The sequence below is a fragment of the Sebastes umbrosus genome, chromosome 21, assembly GCF_015220745.1.
Source record: "Sebastes umbrosus isolate fSebUmb1 chromosome 21, fSebUmb1.pri, whole genome shotgun sequence".
NCBI classification, from domain to species: Eukaryota; Metazoa; Chordata; class Actinopteri; order Perciformes; family Sebastidae; genus Sebastes; species Sebastes umbrosus.
In genome coordinates, this window is record NC_051289.1 from 16,087,416 (window position 1) to 16,112,901 (window position 25,486).

General features: G+C 39.6%; 1 protein-coding gene and 1 long non-coding RNA gene across 2 annotated transcripts in view; both read right to left on the reverse strand.

Annotated features, from left to right (window-relative positions):
* ctnnd2a (catenin (cadherin-associated protein), delta 2a) overlaps window positions 1–9,944 on the reverse strand; it is a 317,537-nt gene extending 307,593 nt beyond the window's left edge. The window contains exon 1 of the mRNA XM_037756610.1: window positions 9,064–9,944. The gene's annotated coding sequence lies outside the window, so the exon portion shown is untranslated. The remainder of the gene's footprint in view (window positions 1–9,063) is intronic.
* A 9,078-nt stretch (window positions 9,945–19,022) lies between these two features.
* On the reverse strand, window positions 19,023–23,763 carry LOC119480563. The gene is made up of 2 exons (XR_005204956.1): window positions 22,801–23,763; window positions 19,023–19,722 (listed from the first exon to the last, which is right to left on the reverse strand). It is a non-coding gene; the product is annotated as an uncharacterized LOC119480563 (long non-coding RNA).
* Window positions 23,764–25,486: the final 1,723 nt, after the last annotated feature.

Below are 25,486 nucleotides of genomic sequence, written 5' to 3' on the forward strand. Positions count from 1 at the left end.
TGTGAGTTTTTGCAAAGTAAGAGAGGCCCTGTTCAGACCTGGTATTAACATGCGTCCTCAGTGACTGGATCACAAGTGGACAGCTCTACAGTAAGTACAGGTGTGAACGCACTCAAGACGCATTGAGGACGCATTGAGATCGGATCTTTTCAGACCACATTCAGAGGTGGTCTGGGCCGCATATGGCCACATTCTTTTAGCAGTGTGTACACAAATGTGTCCTGGGCCACATTAAGGACCGCCTACTCAACTGACGTCCCTCCTCAAGTGAACAGACAGACAGACGCGATCACTGGTCTGCCTCGCAGCATGGAAACGGCTGTTGTGTGCTGACTGTATTTTATTAAAATATATCTTATCTATAGTCCACATATTCTACAAACTATCAGACGAAGCACGCAAAGTGCATTATTATCGTACTCGAGATGTGTCAGTGTTTTTGTTTCGCTGCTTTGCACGGACACCGGACACCCTCCCGCCTACCCACGTTGACGGTAGCGCGGAAGTCCCCGGGGAAGGCCGGTACAATAACCTTATGTTTTGATGTCATAAAAATGTTAATAAAATGTACCCAAATTCACGAATATGAAGGATATTACTACTGACATTCCTGCAATAGTATGTCACAACGTCTGCTGTATTAGCCGTGTGTTTACTACGTGTTTATTTGCGTATAGAGCAGGGAAGTGAGATCGGATCACAAGTGGCCACTCAAGACGCATGTGGAGACGCATTCTAATGTCAGGTGTGAACAGACGTACTTAGAGCAGTCCACTTGTGATCCAATCACTGAGGACGCATGTTAATACCAGGTCTGAACTAACAAAGACAGTTTTGGTGAGTTTTATTTTGAATCTGTCAAGTTTGAATGAAGTGTGTTTTACGATGCTCTGCCGCTCAAACACATCTCCCAGCTGAAACTACCAGGGGGCGTGGCACCACACACACACATCTGCGTCAATGGAAAAGAGCCGAACTGAACATGTTTTACTGTGTTTTACTCTGCGACGGTAAAAACAAGGAAAAACGAGGAGAGTCGCATAAATTATTCAATTTTTTCTAAGTGAATGAAGTGAATTTGAAAATCATGACCCATCTCTACAAAGTACAGGTTATATTTTATACATGAAGCCATTTACTTTGAAGAATAATGGAGGTATGTTTAACAAACTTCGAGGTACACACTCGGCCAAGTCTGCTTTTTTTCACGACACTTTAGATTAGGCATATACCTGTTTGAAACAAAGAGATATATTATAGAATACTTTCCTATTAAAGGGTTGAGAATCTTTAGAAGCCCATTCCTTTTGATTGGAGATTAATTTCTCTTTTGCAAATCAAAGACTTCAAGTGACTGGGCTATGGAGACAATACCTCTTAAAATGGCATACATGTACTTTCAAAATGGTATTTATTGCAGGTACTTTCAACTGAACTGCTGAACGGATAATCATAACACCAAACCAGCTTTTTGTCTTCAACATCGGATGTAAAAATCATGGATAACGGTAAAGCTTTTAGCTGTGGCTTGAAATGCAACTGCATTGCAAGTGCACAGAGGGGCACTACAAATGAAGAGAGCCATGTCCTTTCTAGCTACGCGGGTTGTGTTTCGAATTAATTCCAACATTTATGTATTAGTTTGAATTTGTTCAAACTTGATTTGTATTTTAAAAGTGTCATAAAAACTGTAGTCTTAATCATTTCCAGCAAGAGTCCAAATTGCAGCAGCTAATATTTCCCTTGCCTGTAGATGGCGCGCACATACACAAGAGCTGCAGGTGTGAAAAGGCCTGGCATTGAAGCTATGAGATGATATTGGCTGGACCTAATTTCAGGTGCTTCACATCAATGACACTGTGTGTCCTTGTGTTGACAGAGAAAAGCAATGATGTGCGCGTTAAAAGAACAGACAAGAGATAAACACACACACACTTGCCCACACTCACGTACGCATCCAGGCGCAGGTGTTCATATCCCATCAAACACATTATTTCCCACTTGACCAGCCAGAGAGATAATACTATGTTGCTGTGCAAAGAGAGCCAACAACAATATACCTCTCTGCTTCCTGCCACGTAACAGTATGCCAATATTTTTTTTTCTCTCTTTGTCTCTCTCTAACACTTTCACTTCAGCTCTCACATTTTCTCCTCACACCTGAGGCACTTGTTGCATGTTCGTTTTTAGCATCTTTATAAATAAGACCAAATCAGCCATATTGGTCTGTCTAATTACATTCTCACAGCATATAGATTTCACCGTAAGGGTCGGAGTGCAAGTTCAGTCAGGAAATGGAGCACAATTCAATGTTTCAGCCAATAATCGTGCAACAGAAATTAACAAATGGGCGGGGAAGCAGTGATGCAGACAACATCATTAACACAATGTCAAAGAACTGGATGCAAAAAAAGAAAACATTGAGTTAGAACGGTGGTTCTCAAACATTTTCTGTCATTCCCCCCTTTGGAGGAAGAAATATTTTAAATATTTATATTATATTATATTATATTATATTATATTATATTATTTATATATTATATATATTTTCGGAGTTTAGAAGCTCCACAAACTGTATGTAGTAGGCGGTTTCGAATACAGCCATAGACTTCACAACCTGTGGACCCATGAATTCTGATAATGACTGCAACTAAGCATGTAATAAAGATCACAATCACACACCAACAAGTCATACATGCACAAGCCAACTACTATTTTCGCCCAGGGAAATCAAGATGATCTGTGCTCCAGCTATGGCTTCTCTTTGATGCTCAATTAACTCAGGCAGACCTGGCTAGCCGAGCCAATTATTAATTCAGCTTAGCGAGTACAGTGTGGCTGGCACAGAGGTGATGTCACGGCTAGGCAACCACACTAAAGGCCTGCACTAAATACATACCATTAGGTTTTAGTATGCAGCATTTTCAATTTTTTTGACACTAATAAATATAGCATGGTGCAATTTTGTAATTTTCCTCGTCAAATTTTTTCTTCACACCTCTCTTTCACTTTTTGCTTTTGACGATTCCCAGCCTCTCATTCAGCATCCCTGCTTCTTCCTCTTCTCGCTGCTTATAAACCTCTCTCGCTCCCCAACAAGCTCCGCCACTATCATTTTCCACCTCCCTGTCTTGCACTTTACACTCCATCTCCCGTATCTTTTTCACCATTTACCCCTTCCTGTGAACTCCCTCTTCTCTCACCTGCATTCTTAACCCCCCTCTCTCTTTTTATCACATCATTCATTTCCTTTTTCTATCCTCTTTTTTTTCTCTCTCTTTCTTTGTTTTCCCTTGCACTAAAGACTGGAGGGAAAGAGGGAGGATAATGGAGTGTGGGGGGGGGGAGGAAGAGGGCGGCGGGCTGACAGAGGGAGTCCCATCTGCAGTGAGCTCATTAGAAGATGGGAGGAGTATCGGCGGCAGAAACACACTAGTAGGCATCCACACACCTCTCTCTCTATGTCTGTCTCTCTCTCTCACACACACACACACACATTGCTGCCTTGCTGGACTCATTCCAACACTGACACATCCTCTCTCTCTCTCTCTCTCTCTCTCCCTGTCTTCTTCCCACTGCGCTCCTCAAAGTCCTGCTCTCATTAATCACTACAATACACAATACACAGCAATTTGTGAATGGTTTTACCTTTTACCACCTTCCAGTACTATGAGGCCATATATTTTTTACTACATGTGGCATCAGTGGAAATCGAGCCATAAATCCAAAGCATTGTTAAAGCCGGACAACTTTTCTTCTTCTCTTTCTTTTGCAGTGAAAGAAAGGGGAGTGTGATAGATTACTGATGGGAAGGTTACATGCTCAGGGATACTTTAGAAAGCTGAATCCCTGACTGCTGCCTGAGCTCGACCCTACTTTTGTAGATGATGCCATGAAGCTACCTGACAGATCACTTAAAGTCGGGAAAAGAATCACCTGCCTCCAAGTAATTTCACATTCACACATATTTTGCTTTAACTCTGCCATCGTGGAGCCACTGGAATGTAAAGTGCGAGTTTAATCGACAATCTATGCCATGTGCATGCTCCATGCACACCGTCCACTCCTTTCACCTCTAAACTACAAATAATTCTCGCCATCTTTCGTGGCTTTAATGTGAAGGTCAGCAGATGGCGAGGATACGCTAATGCGCATGAAAAAAAGGAGGTCATGTCATATCAGCAGAATGCCTGGCTATACTATCTTAAAAAGTTCAGCATTCAAAGCGCTATTCCCATGGTGTCCATTTTCTAACAGTATTTTATTCAACTGATCCCCCAACAGGAGCATTTGTCACTGCTTCCCCCTCCCTCGCAAAGAGGCCAAAGGGTCAGTGACAAACCGACATCCTTTGAGCTGCGAGGGATTCTGTGTCCTGCTCAAGGACACTCAAGTGATAACAAATGAGGCCTTGACTCCAGACCTTTTGGTTGAACAAAGGGATCCCCTAATAAATCAACATACCATACAACGGTATGATATCTTAAGAAAGTTATTCCTCATTTGTCGTGCGATTTCCTACGAATGTCCAGCAACACGTGCATCAGGTGTCAATTTCTGCTTCAGTCTTTTCAAAATAAACTTCTGTCTTCACAGGAAACAACTTGGTTAGGTTTAGGCAACAAAAGTACTTAGTTAGGTGTAGGCAACAAAACTACTCAGTTAGGTTTAGGCAACAAAACTACTCAGTTAGGTGTAGGCAACAAAACTACTCAGTTAGGTGTAGGCAACAAAACTACTCAGTTAGGTTTAGTTAGGTGTAGGCAACAAAACTACTCAGGTAGGTGTAGGCAACAAAACTACTCAGGTAGGTGTAGGCAACAAAACTACTCAGTTAGGTGTAGGCAACAAAACTACTCAGTTAGGTGTAGGCAACAAAACTACTCAGTTAGGTGTAGGCAACAAAACTACTCAGTTAGGTGTAGGCAACAAAACTACTCAGTTAGGTGTAGGCAACAAAACTACTCAATTAAGTGTAGGCAACAAAACTACTCAGCTTTAGGCAACAAAACTATTCAATTAGGTTTAGGCAACAAAACTACTCTTTACAAAGGTCGGCGAGTTAGTCTTTGCACCAATCCGATACCATAATTTATTAACCCAGAAAAAAAATCAACTTGTTTAACCAGAAATCAATTCTTCTTCGCCGTTCCAAAACAGTAACCTTCATTGTGCTGTCGCTCTGGATGCATCATGGCTCTCACTGGCAACTACTGTTTTAGAGCAGCGAAGAAGAACTGATTTCAGGTAGTTTGTCCCGTGACAATAGCAAACAACAACAGTGCGATGCTAGTGAAGGGTGTAACGGTAACGGTAGTCAGAGCGAGAAAAATGTCAGCCATTTGGCAATGTTTCACAGTGGAAAATCCAACAAGTAAAACGGCAATATGTCCAGCATATGTAAGGCCGATACCACAACTTTAGGTATTAGAATCGGCATCGGGATGGAAAAACATCTCTTGTTATGAATATTATATTCAATTTCTGCCAATAAATACCCCTAAATGCTACACACTGGTCATTTAATATGCAATAAGATCAACTCATTAAGTGTTGCATTGGAATGTTGTTAACACTAACCAACACTGAAAATATACTGCCAGTCCAGTATTTCTCTTTAATGCTGCTGGATATGAAACTGGCAGGCGTGAATACATTCCTGAAGCTGTTAATGTATTCCTTCTGGTTAATAATAGTAAAGAAAGCAATGATACTTAGACTATTTCATGACCGACTCACATGGACACACTTGAGCACAAGAAGTATAACATCTAGACTATTACCTGGACATCCCCATAAGACAGCAATGTTGGGTGCACTGTGCGGCACCCTTGAGGGAAAGAAGAGTGATATTACAGGTTTAATGGTGCATAACATGTATGTAATCTTGTAACAATCCCACAGTAATGGGGGGCATTGTAAAAGTGTCCATTAGCAGCGGCACATCAGTGTTTTTTTTATGTCATTAAACAAGCTCATGAGCATCTATTCACCAACGTAAGCATCTGATTGATGAGCACGCCGAGGCTGTCAATTAGCACCTCCCCAGTGTCATTGAATATGCAATCAATGCAATCGGCGAGTAGGGTTCAAATGTCAGCTCTTGCCTGAGGCCCATTCGCACTGCATTCTAGTGAACGCTTGGATGAAAACACGAACAACATATAGCACATAAAAGAGCTCAAGGACGTCAGTGTTAAATCAAAGCTCTTCTGAATGGTGCTTCATGTTCTATTCTTGTCTTTTGTCTGTTTTTTCATGTAGTAGTAATAGATAGAAAGGACATGAATAGACCTACATATGTCTCCATTAAAAGAAAAGGGCTATTTTCAAGTGTATTTCAAGGAGAAAAGGTCATAACTAGAGCTTCATGTCAGCCAATAACAAGACGGCTAATAAAAGTTACAAAGTCAATACAACAATAGATTTTTTTCCCAAGCCATGTTGACAAATGAGCAGCATCAGATGTTGCCTCTGAGCTTGTGTCACACCTCAAAGAGGCACCGCATTTGCAACTGAGCTCCTTTGGAGGAAAGCCATTTGTGCATTTTAAACAGTCATCTAATCCGATATTTAGCTTCTTGAAAACAAGTGAAAACAATACGCTATTGGAAAGAGACACTGTGCTTTTGCTTGTTCAACATTTCTGAATCAAATCTAACAGGGATGTGGGGCGTATCTTGTGCTAAAATGAATATGTACTATGTGACACTATGGGGAAGAACTTTTTGGCCTTGTCTACTTTGAGGTGAGGTCAAAGGTCAGGTTTTTATGTTGAAAAAAGAACCCCTGGACCTGGTAGAAATTCATTGACTTGCTCTTTGACAGGTGCTCCCGCAGCTGCTGCTGCTGCAGGACAGTCTCCCTGCTCACTATGCTGTATTACATATCACATGAATTATAAAAATTCCTGGAACAAGTGAAAGTAGAAGGGATGAAGATAGTCCCATCCCACTGAAAGATGTCTATCTCATTATCAAGTATAAGATAAAATCAGATCAAATTTCATTGCTGAAATGGAAATTTTACAATTCTCAATGTCAATATACCACAGTTACTATGCTGAAGCATTACCGTACACGCTGGAAAAAAATGGTTTTGATGCCAATCCTTTCAGCACACAATTGGCAAAGCACCAAAGCATCAAAGCAGACATATGAAAGGGGAGTCCCAACCTCACTTGATCTCAATCTTTGCTCATTTCACATGTCAAGAAGCGGCCTTCGGCATAGCGAAACGTACATGAATGACATGAAGTTTGACAGTCACAGAATGGTGTTACACTATCAATGCACCAAAACCACACCCATCATTCGCTCTCTAATGAAAATTAAACTCACAACAATTACAGTATTTTCTCAAATCCTCCCTGACCCTGCTGTGCTACCAGGGAGGAAAACTATAATTCAAACTCTTCCCTCCCTTCATCAGCACTACCAGCTCATCCCGGCAGCTCTTTGGACTGCCGTCAGCACTCCATCCTGTGGACGCCTGCCAGTAGCCTCTCCGTCCGATCAATAGGCACCGGCGGCTAGCTTTCCCCCCTTTGCTCTCTCTCTCTCTCTCTCTCCCCCTGTCTTTCTCTCCCTTCTCTCGGCTACCACAGTATAAAGATTGTTCTGTTCTGCCGGCGCAGCATAGTGATTAGGCATTAGGCCCGCGCTGCTGTGTGAATTAGCTTAATCTGTGTCCGCGATGAAGGACGAGGCTTTTCATGCCCACTGGAGACATTCACTGGACATAAAAGAAGCTAATCTTTAGGAAATTTAGAGAGGGGTTGGAGTGTGTGTGTGTGAGGGAGACAGAGATTGCACAAAAAATTGTTGAGACAGTTCCCACAGTGATAGGTCTTTTTTGTAATACTGCTTATCCTTCAACAATAAAAAGAAAAAATCGAAGTTCTTGAAGATGTGTGGTTCATGGGTAAAGACTGTCATCACTTAGACGCCTGGGAAAGTGGAAATAGATTGAGCAGTGGTCATCTGTGGAGGACATAGGTGGGGAGAAAAATCTATACCCCCATTTTCCTGCACCAGAGGTCAGTTTGAGGGGAATTATAGAGGGGGGGGTTGTGTTCTCCTTGTTACATGGCTGCTCACCTGGCCACAAAGGAAGCAGCCTAACCTGCAAAGTTGTACAGTTTCGAAAAAAGACAAAGGATTGAATGCAATATAGACCTGAGCGTACTCTCTCTGTGCCTCTGCTGTCCATCATGTACCTGTCCAAGTGCTGACATGCACTAGCTCTGAACATGTACCCACAGCATGCCTAACAGCAGCAGCCCTCCTCCTCCTCCTCCTCTTCTCCTCTACATCATCTCCTAGATATATTGTACGCCCTTGACAAACTGCCAGCGCAGAATCCCCCTCCTGCAAATGTCTATTGATCAAAGCACAAGTACGGCTGTGTGGGAAAAGCTATTGGAGTCTCACCCATACTCTTATCCTTGCATCACCTCTCACGCTCCAGCACCACACAGACAAAAAAGGCAATTCCAATAAAACTTAATGGGTATCAGTGGACAATGAGATTTACAAGCAATATCCTGCACTATAATACCTGAGGCACCTGTTTTGCCCAGTAATAAATCACCATAACATCATGTCTGGATATTTTTTAAAGGATATAACTATACTTCTGATTGTGAGTGGAGTTGTCAAAATGAAATAATCTTGCAACCACACTTTACTCTTTTGTTTACACGGTGCTTTTCATGCCTTTAGAGCACTTTTACGCACAACCAAATGGTGAATTTGGGTCAGCAGCAGGAGCCAAATATCTGTTGTGTGCAGGGTGATCTGAGCACAGTCGGACAGCTTGTATGTGAGAGGTGCTTTTGTAGCACGCTTGTTATCAAAAAGCAGGGCATCATTGTTAAACCAGCGGGTTCCCAACAAAAAAGCATCCACCAAAAAAAGCATGGTGGAGATGTCCCATTTCCTGCGCATCTCCAAATTTGCAAAACTATACGTCCCACTCTGTGGAATGATCACAGATGTCACCTTCTCCCACTCTGTCCGATCATATGAAGAGAGGAGGGGGGAAAACAACGCGATGACTTACCGAAATGAGATCCTGGCCACTGTCGTTTCCCTTCTGCTATACCTGGTCCGCCTCTCTCTCTTCCAAGAAGTCAATCCGCAGTGTGCTCAGATCAGATCACAACTGAAGGAGCGGTGCGCCTTTTCGTTGCGTCCTGCGTCCGGAGAGTTGGAGGGGATGGAGATGGAGCGACCATTTGCTGGGGGATCCTGGGCCAGAGGGGGTGCAAGAGGCTGAGGCATCCGCAGGGTGAGGAGGAGGAGGAGGATGTGGAGGAGAGCGGGAGGAGGAAGAGGCGAAGAGGCGCTGGGTACCAAAGCGAGAAAGAAAGAAAGAGAGAGAGAGAGAGAGAGGAGAGCAGCAAAGCACTGCAGCGACGGGGAGGCAACACCACCGGAGAGGAGAGGAGAGGAGGCAGACAGCAGCTCTCTCTCGTCTCGCTCTCGCTCGCACTCACTCACGCACGTGTGCGCGCGCGCAGCATTGCCATCATCATCCAAGGATGCGGAGCGCCATCTTCAGGCGGCGCGCGGTGGGAAGAGGTTGGGAGTTGTCTCGTACACTTAAAGGTCCCATATTATAAAAAAAAGTGAAGTTTTCATGTTTCGCTTAATGTGTTATATGTGCATGTAGTGTCCGCTCCAACTTCCTATAAACCACTTAGTCTGCAAAGTATCTCAGCTCTGACTCATGTTCCAATTAATGTCAATACCTATTTTGACCCAATGCAGCTCACAGGAGCCAGGGGGGTTACTTGGATCAATTACAACGTCATGTTGGGTGATTTCCATCCAGGTGACATCTCGCCCTGTCCACTACCGATATAACACGGTCAAAAACTTTTTTGCGATCCAAACTTACGCAGACTTCTCACAGCACCGTTTTCCAAACATTTTCTGGCACATGCGCACTGGAAACTGCGTTACGGCACTTACATCACCTGTCGTAAATAATAACAGGTATGTGCTGGCACTCAACAAAAAAAAAGAGTAAACAACATTACCCTTTTTGGTTTATTTTTATTTTTTATAAGAAAGTCTTGTCACTTTACCTTTATATACTATACTGTTTTACAAACTGTTACACCACATCTGTTTTCCATCTGAAATACTATAGAGAGAGAAATACAAAAAAGTAATACTAATTCATAATAAATTATCATCGGTCCATAAGAAAGATATCAAACACATAATTTGTTTTAATTGCCTTCTTAGTCTTTATTTTATTGACGCAATTCCTTAAAAAAAAGTGTTCAAAATTTGGTTTGGAGTCCGTCCATCTCTTCTTGTGAATGTGGAATTTTCCCAAACAACATTTATTTATTTATTTATTTAAAAAAGATCCCCATTAGCTGATACCAATGGCACCAGCTAGTCTTCCTGGGGTCCGAAATCAAGTACATTAAATTGATCACATACATACTATATACAACATCATATTTGTGTTACACTAATAACATTCACATTTTCCAAACATATATACATTTCACATTCATACACATCTTCCATAACCATTTAGCCTCAGGGCCCATCATCAGGGAAAAGGAACAAAAGAAAAACCATACATGACCAACACTGGACTATCGATCTTACATAGTTGGTATTCAAACTATACAAGAAACTGTGGTATAGATTTGAATAAATCCAAACTTATGTAATGTGTCATGCCAACATAAACAATATAAATATGTACCTAATTGGCTCTTACAGTGTATATATTCACATTGTGATTTTGTTTGCTTTTTTTACAGACCATTGGGGAGTGTCAGGGTTGCTCCAGAGGAAACACTTAGGGCTTATTGCACCTTCAATTATTTCTGTGGCCAATATAAATTTATGTATATCCCAATTCTACAGCCTAGCAAGTGCATGCGTGTCTTTTAGAAGGTCATCCATGGAACCAATTAGTCCCTTGTAACAACCCCCCTTCCACACTTCCCCAACAAAACACAAAAGCACTCATGTATTACCTTGAGGCCTGGTGCACCCGATTCAACTGTTATCAGGCCATTCAATAGGCATTAGGGGCCTACTACACCTACTATGTTGTAAAAGTGAAAGTGAAACTTAAAAGCAACACATTCTAACATGTTGTAAAACTGAATGAAACGTCACATTTTGAACACAATCAAAAAGGCTTCTTTAGGTTTAGGCAGTAAAACTACAACTTCTTTAAGTTTAGGCAACACAAATACAACTTCTTTAGGTTTAGGCAATGAAAAAAACAGTTAGGTTTAGGCAATAAAACTACAACTTCTTTAGGTTTAGGCAACAAAAAAACACTCAGTTAATTTAAAGGAAAAACATCGTGTTTTGGGATCAAATAACTACCAACAGAAAAACAACTACACATTGTTGGTTTCTGTCATAATTACTACGTTCGCTAGAGGTCGCTGTTGTGTTCTTTCATACCTTCTTTCGGTGATCTAGAAATGTGAATATATGATAAAACCTACTAGTGGGTGTAATAGGTCCCTATTGACCCATATCTATGTGGCTTATATCGACTGATAACGTCTATTTAATAGCCTGATAACAATCATGACTATAACCACTGCCTGCCTAACTCTCAACCTAACTTTAACCCTTACTTAAAATCTTGTTATAATCCAAAAATTCAACTTGGTTTACCTCATAAGGATGTGATTTGTCTTCCTGAATGGGAGATGAGTCCCCATATGTGACAGTGTGTATAGATTTTTTACCCTCAATACCACCGCCACTCTCTCCCATCCCCCTTCTGCACACATACACACTCCATGGCAACCAGATCCCTGTTGGTGATGATATCACCTGACCTGCACTCCATCATCTTTCCAGCCCCCTATCCTCTTCACTTTTCACACACACACACACACACGCACACACACACACACACACACACACACACACACACACACACATACACACCTGGTTGCCCAAGGTCAAGAATTGCTGAGTATTTCATTATATGGCTATGTCACATGTTCTGCACAGTCAGTTCTACTGGCTCAAATAGATTGAGGATATTTTTCTTCCTTTCTTAATTCAGTTTGTTCCCTCTTTGCACACATTAAAAAATCTTCATTATGTTGAAATATGGCCGTTGTGCAGACTGTGTCCCTTCTGTCTCCTGTTTCAAATCTTTTAAATTTTTTTTTTCTTTTCTTCTTTAATCATCTTCTCTCATACTTTACACTTTCTTCTCAATCCTTAACAAAAAAAAATGTCATTTGTAAGAAACAGTGGTGTTTTGCGGCATTAAGTGACCTCCCTTTGTTCCGACATCTTGTTGTGATTATAACATTTAGATCGATAACTAAAATAAAAACTAGCCACATAAGCCCTTTTCATTTATTCAATATAATCAATTTATGTCAGAAAACACAAGTAATAATGACATGTGGCAATATATTTGTGTTCATGTCCTTTTTTATTTTATTTATCGTCGTGAGCTGCATGGAGAAATTGTATATTTACCACCCAAATGAGTTTGTTGTGTTGGATAAGATTTTATAGTGGTGAGAGGGATAGAAGAAATGCTGCAGAGGTAAAACACATAATGATGAGCTGTGGGACGCTGCGTAAGCAAGCATAAGCTGGGTCTCTCTCTTTAGTGAACATATTTGTGCTGGAAATGGATTGAGAAGGAGACACAATAGATATGAAAGTGGAAGAAGAGAGCCTTGTCACGTTTACCCTACTTTAACACACAGATAAAGCAGCAGTGGGTAGAATTGGAGCAATTATGATTAAAAAAAGTTATTTTTATAAAACGGTCACTATATCCTGACAGCAGTAAATGAGACAGGTAATCTGAAAAAAATCATGTGCTTCTGTGTCCTCCGATGCTCCTAATGGCATCTGCAAGATTTCAGACCGGAGGAAACCAACCAATGAGAGCCGAGCTGGAGCCTTGCCATCTCTGAGCAGCTGTCAATCACTCGTAAACTCCGATCAAACGTTCAAACTAGGCAGCGCTGATCAAATATGAATTAATATTCTGTTACTGTAATGCCTATTTCTCTTCTCAAATGTTTTCAGAAACATCTTGTAGTGTACTGTTTAGCTGTAAAATGAGTGTTTGCTCCAGCTGGTGTGCGGTGCTTGGTATTTCCTCAACATATGGCTGCCACTTTCTAATTTTACAGCTAAACAGTACACTACCAGATGTTTCTGAAAATATTTGAGGCGAGAAATAAGCATTACAGTAACAGGATATGGATTCATATTTGATCAGCGCTGCCTAGTTTGACCGTTTGATCGGAGTTTGCAAGTGATTGACAGCTGCCTCCGTTGAATGAACAGCCAATAAGAACGCTCTCTCTCTGAAATGACCTGTGATTGGCCAAAGTCTCCTGTCACGGGCTAGATTTTCTAAAGCCTGAAAACAGAGCCATGAGGAGGTGCAGAAGTCTAGTTTCTTCTCAGAACACTTGAATTACAATATGCTGAAAGGTTATGATGGATTTTTTGCCCAATGATGCCAAAAATACTCTGCCTACTGCAGGTTTAACTATAGTGAATTAGCTCAGTTGCAAGAATTAACACCGTATACATTCTGTGATTTACAATTCAGGATGAAAACATGTTTTATATCTGGTTTGGCAGATGCATGCCACATATGCTTTTTCTTACTTTTAATAACAATGATAACTTAATCATAGCAATTTCATGGAAGAAACAGCAGGATCAGTGATAGTCAGTGTTGCTGCAATGGCAGAGAAAAGGGCCACATACAGAAACTGAAATGTCACTAGAAGAGAAAATAATATATTTACCTGTTGAGAAAGTGGCTCTCAACTATAATAGATTGTGACTAGGTTTCCTGGTTGCTTTGTAAACCATTCAAAAATGCAGATATCCTCAGTTTGTGACCGCAAAGAATGAGCATGCAGCAGAATAAATGTGGGTGGGAATAGTGCCACTTCTGAAGGGCCTTTAACCTCCAATTGCTTTTCAGTTCAGTTTATTATTGGGGGAAATTTGGCTTGCAGCAGAGCACAGATAAACAATGACAGTACAAACTTAACAGTACAACAATAAAGTCTATAAAAAGATGTAAAAAAAACATGTGAATGTTAAAAGATACGATTGGATAAGATAAGGTTTTGCTCATGTGCCAGTGACAACTCCCTGGATAAATAAGGGTTTTGAAAAAAAAGATAAATCAACCATGTTTTCTGACATGATCATCAGGCAAACTCACTCATCTCAACCCCAAGCAGCCATGGCTTTTATAACTTTGTATACAGTCCATTCTCCACAGCCAGAGTACTGCTGACACTGTTGAAAACTGTCCGTTGGAGAATCTCCTCAATTATCACCATTCATCTGTCTGTTAGTTTCATTCATTTGCAGCAGGATGTTTTGCAGTCTGCTTTCACTGCCTGTTTGAATAATTGCTCTCTCTTTTTTTGTTGTTTTTCCTGCACTATGTCATTATAAAAATTGTTTGTGTTTGTTGTTTTCATTCTGCACATATGGACAAAACAGACGTATTTCACTTCATCATCCCATATTGTAATAGCATTATAGCCAAAAGGAATTTGAAAGATACATACTAAAATCTCTCCCATATTGCCAATGAATTGAGTCTCTTCTTTTGCATATCTCTGCCTGCTGTTTACCAGCCTGTTTGCAGACTGGGAACTGGCTTCTTACTAGCTTAATAAAAGCCATCAAATAAAGTGAGTGAGGTCAGTTTGAGTTTTATCTAAAAAAAAAAAAAATGGTTTTAACTTCTGTGATAACTGGTATTATGACTTTCTTATAATCAAATTACTTTCATTTAATGTTTGCACTTCTTATTGTGTTTCTTTCTTCCGCTCTCTGCACATGTAGGAGTGTGTGTACACATGCATGTTTGAAGACTAACCACTAGATGATGCCACTAAGCTGAGGTACCACTTAATATCCAAATCAGTTGATACAACTATCCAGATTCAAGGGCATCTGCATTACGTTTTTGCACTTTTTAATCAAAATGAATTCTTCTTCTATTTTTTCTATAATAATCCCTTTTCTCTATGTGCATATCCACAATTGTGTGTGTGTGTGTGTGTGTGTGTGTGTGCACTGAAGGCCATGTTATGTAAGAAGTTTATAAATAGACCTTGACAAATATTTGTTCTATGCTGTCACACAAGCAACTCAGCTGTAATAAAGTCTATCTCTTGTGATGTTTTACATAAAGCATTATATAATTTAGTTTCAGTTTGTACAGTCAATTCAATGGCATGCATGTGATGTGTTGTTTTCAAAAACTTGTGATCATGGAAATTTAGTCTTGTTGGAAACTAATGGTCACAGCATGCATATGAGAACAAGACTGAGAGCAATGGAAAAAAACAACCTTCGGCTACACAGGGATTTTGTGGAAAAGTCCACTTGTTGGTGCAAAGCGTTGGTTAAAGTGCTGTTTTGCTCCGTGTTTATGGAATAAGTTTCAGCCATGACTTTGATTACTTTTTCGAAAAAACAGACTGGGTTACCATGCTCACCCTAAAACACACTCATGTGCATGAGATGAAAGTTGCACCACATTTAATAGAGAGTTTGTGAAAATAGTCCCAGTATATTACTGCCTTTTATTTACACAAAAATATAGCAAAAGATAAGTGGACCATCAGGTACAGGGAAATAGTTTCATCCAGCAGCTGAAACACAATGTGATTTAAATTAAAAAAATATAGAGATTAACTCTTTAATGTTCTGCTCGACCGTTTGGTAGAGCACATTTTGAGTCACTATATTTTATTGAAAAATGTGTTGAACTTAACTCAACCTGATTAAGCATCTTTACCACTCTGTTTAGATATGTTATGCTAAACATATCCACTAGATATCGCTGTGTCTTTAAATACCATGTCTTTTCAGTTTGCCTTCTTACAGGAATTTAGCAACAAAAAATTACTGCAGACACAAGGACACTGTTTGGTCTAAGTATCAAAGGTAGGCATATTTTTTTTTCCACATATCATAGTTTCAGAGGCCATACTGAACAGATTTATGTAACGTGATACGAAAAATGTCTAATAAGGGGCAAATCATTTTCTAGAACCTGCTCTACCAAACGGTTCAGTTGTCCTTATAGGTAGTAATGTTAATGATGTAATTAAAATGTATTATTTTCTACTAAATAAAAAAAAATCTGATTATTAATTGTTGTTAATATGGCACATTTAATGTTATTCCATTATATATGGTGAAATCATTTAATATGCATGATTTTTTTTAAATTTTCATTTAATGGTAAAAGTAGTGATTTTTATGAAATAAAAAAAAGCTTATGAACATTCACTGTTGTTAATATCATATATTTAATGTTAATCCATTATATAATTGATGAAAAAATATATCAGTAGGATGTTTCACCATTTCTGAGATGTTTTAAAGTATAGCCTACTGTAAATATGGTAAATATCTAGAATAAATACATGATTCTAATACTGGTAATACTAATTCCATGGTAACAAACTGACATATGTTGGTATATAAACCTATTACTAGCAGAATGGGGTTTGTATTTTTCTACATCTCAACTGTTTGGTAGAGGCCGATATTGTGAGATCTAAGTCTAGTCTAGTCTAAAAAAACATTGATTATTGTTATAATTGTCCCAAGGACATAAAAAATGTTAAGAGAAAATGTTTCTATTGTTTTTTTTTCTTAGTGAGGACATTAAAGGGTTAAAGAGAAAAAGTAAATGCAATTTGTTTTTGCCATTGAGGATACATGTATCCTATAACTCCCTATGAAAACATATTGAGGAGCAGATGAGTGCACAGAGAAAGATCACTGCCAATCCCCCGTCAGGGATTGGAAGAACAGAGCCCGCAAGGTGGATGCTGGGTGGAGGGGAGCAAACAAAACTGCATCCAGCACAGCGCCGGAGAAGTGAAGCCAAAGCAGCGAAGAGCAACAGCGTCAGAAAGCAGCATCATTAGAGTGCAGAGCGGAGAGAGCAGGTAAACACAAGGGGTGAATATGAGCCGGCTAATTGGGCAGGAGTTTTTCTTAAGTGGGAAATATATCGGCTTCTGCCAAAGTTTCCTGCCTGAGCATCTCACACGCTTTATTTAATGAGCGTGAAATAGCAAACCGCAAGGAAAAGCCCAGAGGATACTTTTACAGTGAACTGTCAGGGTAAAAAGATATACAGGACATAGCCAAAACTGAGCATGTGTGGACAACGCAACGTTACACTCATTCCCAAACCGTGGACATTAATAAGCTGCTAACCTCCACTACTCTGGGAACAATTTCCATCCGATTTTGGCTGCAGAGATTTCCTTCCATTCAGCGATAAGAGCATGTGCACCCGATTCGACTGTTATCAGGCCATTAAAAAGGCGTTATCATTCACTATAAGCACCATAGATATGGGTCATTAGGGGCCTACTATGCCTACTACATTGTAAAAGTGAAAGTGAAACCTAAAAGCAACAAGTTCTAACCGTTGAGGTTGAGGTGAAGTCAACGCTCTGTGCAGGCCTATCAAGTTCCTCAACATCAAACTGTGAAAAACATTTCTTTATAGACCTGGCTTTGTGCACGGGGTCATTGTCTTGTTGAAACAGGAAAGGGCAGAACTGTTGCCAAAAAACAAAGTTTGGAATGCACAATATAATTTTATGCTGTAAAACATATCCCATGATTGTGCATTGTGAATTACGCAAAGAACTAAGATAAACCAGAGAAGGAATAGAGACTTTTAAATTCCTGTTTTTTATTCCCTTTTGTAATTCACACCCAAACCGTTTTTGTTAAAAAACTACCCCATTCATAAAATGTGTTGCAACTCAGTTTTCGGGAAACAGTTTCACTTATGTAGCTTTCAGTCAAGAATTAAGCAATAGTCTATGCCGGGATGCGTTTCAATGTCACACCCTCATGTCTGTGTCAGACAGACATGGGCGGGTGCACAAAACTAACATGTTCTGCAAACACAACACTGAACAAATGACTAAAAGTCGGGTTTTCTACTTAGTCAGACGGCCCATTAAATTGTGTTTTGCAGAAGAGAAACAATGTTATCTACTATTCATGGCGGTGACACCTCATCAATAGTTGTCACTAGAGATAGATAAAAGAAACTCATGAGGTGATCGATAACGCTTTTCATTACTTACAAGAGGTGACAGAAGGAAATGAATAAAGTCATGTGTAACAAAGATGATATTGTCAACTATTTCAATTTCCTGAAATCATCAAATTTGCAACAGGGTGATGTCCATTTAGCATGTCAGCTTATTAAACATTGAATAACAAGAGGGGTATTATGACCAGCTCGCACAGAAGGGAGACACAAACACAAAATTGGCAACAATTAACTGATATTTATTGAAGAAAATGCAGTGAGGTAGTTACAATCATGCTGCTTTCTGTGAATGACAATTTCTCCAGGTACAGACAATTTGGAACAGGGTTAGTTATAAAATTAATTTTAATGTTAAATCACTTGGAATGGTCCAAAGCTTAGAAAATAAATTCCAAAATGGCTTTACCTGCAAATGTAAAATTAATTTCTACGTACTCCACCCTGTGCTGCAACTACTATCATAAGGGTTGCTGTTTGGCTGTTTTAGCTTCTTCCCACAAACAATCCACACTTTCCAGTGCTTTACCGCATTGACAAAAATACAACTTTTACAAAATAAAAGTGACTATAGTCAATGTATTGGATTGTCTCTCTTAAGCAAGTTTCATATTCAGATGGCATGAAGTGATCGGAAAAACCAACGCCCGCCTGAATAGTGGGAAAAACAGATGTACAATGCTATGTAGTAAATGAGCTGAAACAAGCCTAGTGTGCTCATTTAATGATCCACTACAGAAAAATGCAACACAAACAGACTCCGGCTCTCCCACAAAATTCCCTCCCAACACTTTGACCTGGTCAGCAGCTGTCATTAACAGCTCCCTCAGCACTGGCGTTTCATCTAACGCAAACCAGATGTTATTATCCTCAGAAACTACAGGTCTTTTTCAAAAACCTCATACAGTCCTAAAATTATATTACACTCAGCTGCAGTTTGCAATTTGGCAATAGAAAAATGCAATATAAGTCAAGTTAATTATTGTTAAAATACCACAGTAGTATATTAAGGGCCGCTTTAATTCACTATTCAGTATTTTGTTAAAGGTAAACCTGTTTAGAGGGACAAGTTACTTTATCATTTGTTAGATCATTTCTTTTATTCTGATTATTTTTGGCATTATAGTGTCTCAGGAAAGAAGACACAATGCATGATACAGCATGTACTTTGTATTTGACAACCTAGATTAACTTGACTGTCAACACATTGCAAACGTCACTCATCTAAAAGTCCATGGTGGCCATAAAAAACAAAAATAATTTGTTTATGCACTTCCTTCATTCCAATATTCGATATGTATCCTCAACATTAAAGGAAGAAAGTAACTGGTGAAACAGATGGAAAGTTTGCATCGGCACACACATGATAACCACGGGTAATCAAAGTGAAAGCAATGTAACACCTTTGATGTTTTCTGTCTCAGCACACAGCACGCATAGTTTGTAAGTGAATCACAACGCACAAGGAAACAAGAGGCATCTTGCTGCGGAACAACATCTGTGTATTTGAGGTTGTCGGGGGTTACCCTGATCACGTTCTGGCTCCCACGGCGTAATGCTTCAGGACACCGCTGTCATAATCCTGATGGATGTCTGTAATTACTGTAACACACACATTTTAAAACTTTTATTTATGTGCACATTTTCTTTAACAAGCCAGCAGAACACCAACAACACTGTTCTGTATAGAAACTAATATTGTATCATGTTTACATGCCACCATAACCTTAATTTAAGGACACAGGTAGCAGCACTTCTGCCAAATACAGCAACAGTCAATGACTACAGACATAGCACTACACAGCCTCATTTCTACATGCATCCTACAAACTATGGTAAAGAAACAAACACAGCATACATCCAAAACATTTGCTTTCTGCTCCCATGCACAAGGACAGCATCTGTGTGCTGATAAGGCTGGAAACTTACAGCGCAACAATGAAGGCAAAACCCGGAAATGTAGACAGAAAGCACATGAAAAGCAATGCAGGACATTTTTTTTTTTTAAATTACAGGACTAGCTGTGAAAACACACACTTTTTTAAATATCATAGCGCCAAAGCCACAACTGGGGTCAGTTTGGATAGGGGGGGAGAGTGAGGACAGTGAGGACAGTTAGGACAGGGCCTTTTTAGCAGGTTAGAAAGCAACTATGCCATTCACCATGCTCATACTCATCCACACCCTCTTCACTTTCAACCTCAAAGTGGAGACCTTCTGACTATTATTCACATTTAGGTTTTGAAATATACAGCATGTAAGTACATTTTGGACTTTTTTGTTATTTTTTCTTCTACCATACAAATTTTAATCATGCCACATACAAAAATATATTGTTGGAAAGCCTATTTTCTGGCCAGTTTTGTTGGTAGCCAACGCATGAGATCAAAGTGTGTTTACTCTCCCTCGGACGGTTGGGACAGTCATCCGGGGGTGGTTGGGACAGTATTGTTTATAAGTCCTACCTTGTTAAAAATCAATAAAAAACAGACACATTTGTTCATAATTTAACGAGACTCACTGTGAAGTCACTGAGTGACTGTTTACTCAAGTAGCAGCCTGTCACAAACCTTTTTTTTGTTTTTGCCAAATTCCATATCTCAGTAATTTATGACAATATAAAAATAACAAGGTGTCCCAACCGTCCCGAGGAGGCAGAATTTTGGTAAAATGCACTCCTTGTAGCCTACATTTCACAAAATTGTGCCTGTCATATTTGAGTTGGGCTCTAAAAAAAACAAAACAAAAACTCAATCAATCAATCTTTATTCATATAGCACTTTACAAAGGAGCATAATAGCTGAAAAATCTTTTTGTTCTGCTTTGTGGCACAACTAAAAGAGATGAACCAGAGGATCGGAGGGGTCTTCCAGGTTCATAAAGCAAAAAGCATTTCTGAGAGTTAGTCTGGTGCATGGCCATGCAGTGCCTTATAATAAAGGAATTTGAAAATCAATACGAAAACTATAGGTAGTGTAAAGACTTTAAAATAGGTCTAAATGTGTGCTCTCCTTTTGGTCTTGGTCAACACTCGAGCAGCAGCATTGTGAATTAGTTGTAGTTGATTTATTGTATTCCTCGGTAAACCAGAAAGGAGAGTGTTACTTTTTCTAGCCTGCTAGTTCTAAAAGTGTGAATCAGTCTCTCTGTGTTGCTCCGTGAGAGAAATGCAGAGAAACTTGATAAATTGTTAGTAGACACTTTTATCAGTTCAGGGATCAAATTAATATATCAAGGATAATATATAAAACACAAGCATTTCACTTGTTTGATGGGCTCTCATCTGTCCTCCTTGATTTTGAAATCTGGGACCACAAAGAGATGTGGGCAGTGAGAATGAATGAATGAATGAATGAATCTGTCAATTAGTGAATGAGGGCCTGGGGTGGATTAATGCACAGGCTGGCCTATAGGCTGCAGCCTATAGGGGGCTCCATGTTTCCAAGGGCCCCGGATTGGCCAGATTATTTTTAATTATTTAAATGTACTTTAGAGAAAAAAAAAGAACAACCTTGACCCCTATTGGCCCACAAGAAACATTTAAAAAAATTGAGCAGCTGATTCATTACTGCTACTGGACAGAATAGCAGCAATTCCCTGTTTATAGCCTGTACCACACGCAGTGAACATGTTTCACATTAAGGGGCTGCTGTGTGTAAACCAAAAACAGCACTGTTGCAGTAGTGCCTTGCTCAGTTCCAGGGAAGAGTGTCAGTATCTCCCCTTTCCTGTCCAGATTTGCTTGTGCTGGTCTGAGCTGGAATCCTCTGATCACAAGGAGCTCAGCTCTGGACTCAGGACTTATAAACAATACTGTCCCAACTGTCCCCGGATGACTGTCCCAACTGTCCCAGGGAGTTTGTTTTATCAACATTTTACTGTTGATCATTATGACATTTGTCAACTTATTTGTCAATTGCTTGTTAAGCACTTTGAAGTGCATTTGATTTGTTCAAAAAAAGTGCTATATGAATAAAGATTGATTGATTGAGTTTTTGTTTTGTTTTTTTTAGAGCCCAACCCAAATGTGACAGGTTTTATTAGTTTACAAGGCACTGCATGACCATGCATGACCATGCCAATGTGAATGAACACGATTCCAACAACCAATCAGCCATCATGTGTCCGTAAGGGTTAAAAAAAACACAGCTCCATCCATACAAACGATCCAACTATGTTGTCAGTTTGAAACGTCACCGACTTCCACGTTAATTCATCAGAGTAAAGTGAAACCTGGTGGTGGTGGTGGTGAGGACGGAAGTAAAAAAAAAAATCACATGCTGCGATTGCACAGCAGCGTTGCGCAGCAGGACGTGGGAAAGGACACAAAAAAAAAACCACAGGAACCGCGGGAATAGTGAGAGTGAGAGGACCACAGTGTGAAAAAAAAAAAGCAGACAATCTTGAGCATCTGACGCAGAAATGAAGAAGACGCGAGAGAGTGTCACTTTCCACATCTGGCCTGCGGCGAACATGAATGAAGAATGACCAATGGTGAGTAAAAGAAAGCTACCGCGTGCAAAGTGGCCTAATGAAGTGGTGACGAGCTGGATTAAATTGACATTAAACGCAATAAATTGTAGTCGAATTAAAGCAGGAGTAAAGTCAGTGTTATGAAGCACACATGCAGAGTCTGTGTCAGTGCGTAAAAGCAGGCAGTGGAGCGTTTTGGAGACTTACCCGGAGCCGACTACACTTGCATGCGTCCACTTGCCTTCTCCTCTCCGAGCGACTGGCTGCTTTACTGTTGGGAACTGTAAGAGTTTCTTTTTCCAAACGGGGAATTCCGTGTGAATAACTTCCCACCTGGCAGTCAGAAGGAAACTGAAAGGTTTTTAAAGGGTTTACGGGAATTGGCTTCTGGTTTTACAGGAATTGGTTAGGAGTGCTTTAAATGCCACTGGGGTGAATTCAGCAAGTTTTTTTTTGTAAATCAATTAAAAAAAAAAAAATAACCCAACACATACATTTCTGAATTCATCAAGGTGTCGACTTTATTGTATGATTTTTTTAAATTTTTTTTTTTACAAAGCATGGCTCACCATTTTGTTGAAGTTACCTAATAATAAATTGCTAAATAATAAATAATGTGCTGCTAAAGACATGTAAATCCAGAGGACAGATGGTAATTTTGTAATGGGTTATGTATGAATAATAATAACTAGAATAATAACTTACTTGTCTGTCTGTCTGTGGTAACAGTATGTCTTTCTCTGTACTTTCTATCAAACTGAGCTGCCTATGGATGCAAAATGAATTTCAGTGCAAACTGACAACAAAGTTGTATTGTATCATACCACAAAACTATTTTACAGGGAGGTGTTTGTGGTAAAGTGGGACAGCATTTAGTAATTTGGGTGACACATGTTTCATTAGTGTGGGCCCTTATGCTTTCAACCCTAATGCCATTTTCAAAGAATATTTTAAATTGATTTTTCATAATTTAAATATACATCTAAGGATGCTTAATAGTATGTATTAGCCTATTATGATGTCCTTCCCAACTCTTCCTTGCACCCAAGGCCACACCTGCATCAGCAGGCACCAACATTGCTGCTTCATAGACTAAATTCCTGGACAAGGTCATGAGAGTTCCTCAGCAACTTGCACACTAAACATACTGATCAACATTTGATCTAAGCTTTATTGTTCGACATTGTCATTTATTATTATATTTAATGTGATCAAATTATAAGGCATACTATTACACACAATTTGGGGCGATCAGCTTGAATTAGTTTAGCACACTAGCAATTTGAAGTCAGTTCATAAATCATTAAAAACTCTTACTCTGTTTACTTAAAAGTTGGCTGTATAGGCTACATCTCTGTGGTTCTGTGTTGACATATATTTTTTATCAGGTTAGGCTTTACGAATACATAGTGCTAAACTTCATTTTAAACTTTTAACATTGTCCCACATTACCTGAAACATGCTGTCCAAATTTACCAAACATGGTTTGGTAAATTGGGACAGCATGAAAATGTCTTAATTTAAAAAAAAAAAAAAAAATCTAAACATAATTTACAAATCAATAACATTCTGACACTAAAATAGCATTTTTCGGACACTAACATCAGAAGAAAATTAACTTTGTTCAAGGCCTGTCTCTGTCTCAGCAACACACTCTTGCGAGATCTGATGGGAGGGGGGTAAACACGCCATGATCACGCCCCATTTGGGAAACAGGAAGTGTATACCATTCCAAACCAGTGGCAGAGCTTGTAATGCGTCATCTTTGTTAGAGCATCATTGATTAAAATCAAGCTGAAGCATGTGTCATTTCTCCTACATCTTGCTTTGGGTCAACTTCCTGATTGCACACACCCCCAAGTGATGTCACAAGAAATATGTCATGTGACTTTGGTCATAGGCTTCAACAGCCAGGTCTCTGCACTAATTGCTTTGACTTCCACTTTTCAGGGCAGAAGTACAACGCTGTTTTCTTATGCTGTCCCATTTTACCTGATGTCCCAATATACCTGAATTCATCCTTTGTATACCTTACATTCAGTAACAGGTTACTGAATGTAAATTGCAATTTCCTGTAAGCTGTTATACAGGCCAATATTGGAAAAAAAAAAAGAACCGTCTCAACATTTTTGAGAGATTTATACTGCTTTCATCATGCAGCCATGTGAGGCTCGGGAACAAAGCTGTGCTAAAATGAATGGATATTTGGGGCCACGTGTTATTTGGGTTCCTTATATGAAAAATGTTAAACTATATTACATGCAAACATGTTTTGAATGATCTAACTGACCTCTCTGTTTCCCTCTCTCCCTGTATCCCTGACCATAAACTCTCAGCCTCTTCTTTGCATCAGTCTCCTTGCTCTTCTGCTTCTACCTCTATCTCTGTCCGGTGGCAGCAAAAGGCCTCCCAGTGACCACTGGGTTATCGTGGAAACTTATCTCAACAACGCAGTAAGTAAGACACAGATTTTATTTATTTTACCATGCTGCACACAAAGGCAATAGACGTGTATTGTCATCCAGAAAGAAACAAACATTACAGCCAGGAAATGACGGCTCAAGGGGATCAATCCCATCTCATGTAGAACGGATGCATCGCAGTCTTTGAGCACAGAATAGATATGTGATGGACTTTTTTTTCATGATAAGTTGGACCCAGGTCACATCCACAATCCTTCAATGATTCCTCTTATGAAATTCAATCACTAAGGATGAGATGGAAATACTGTAGAGAGAAGCAGACAAGTTAGAACAGCACTGGAGATGTGGATCGCGCAAAAGCAGCTGCAACCTAATATTAGGTATTAGATGTTAACAATTTTTTTTGTACATTCACTGTACAGTCAGACTGAACTTTTCCCTCTTCCTTTATTTTTTTTTATATTATTAAA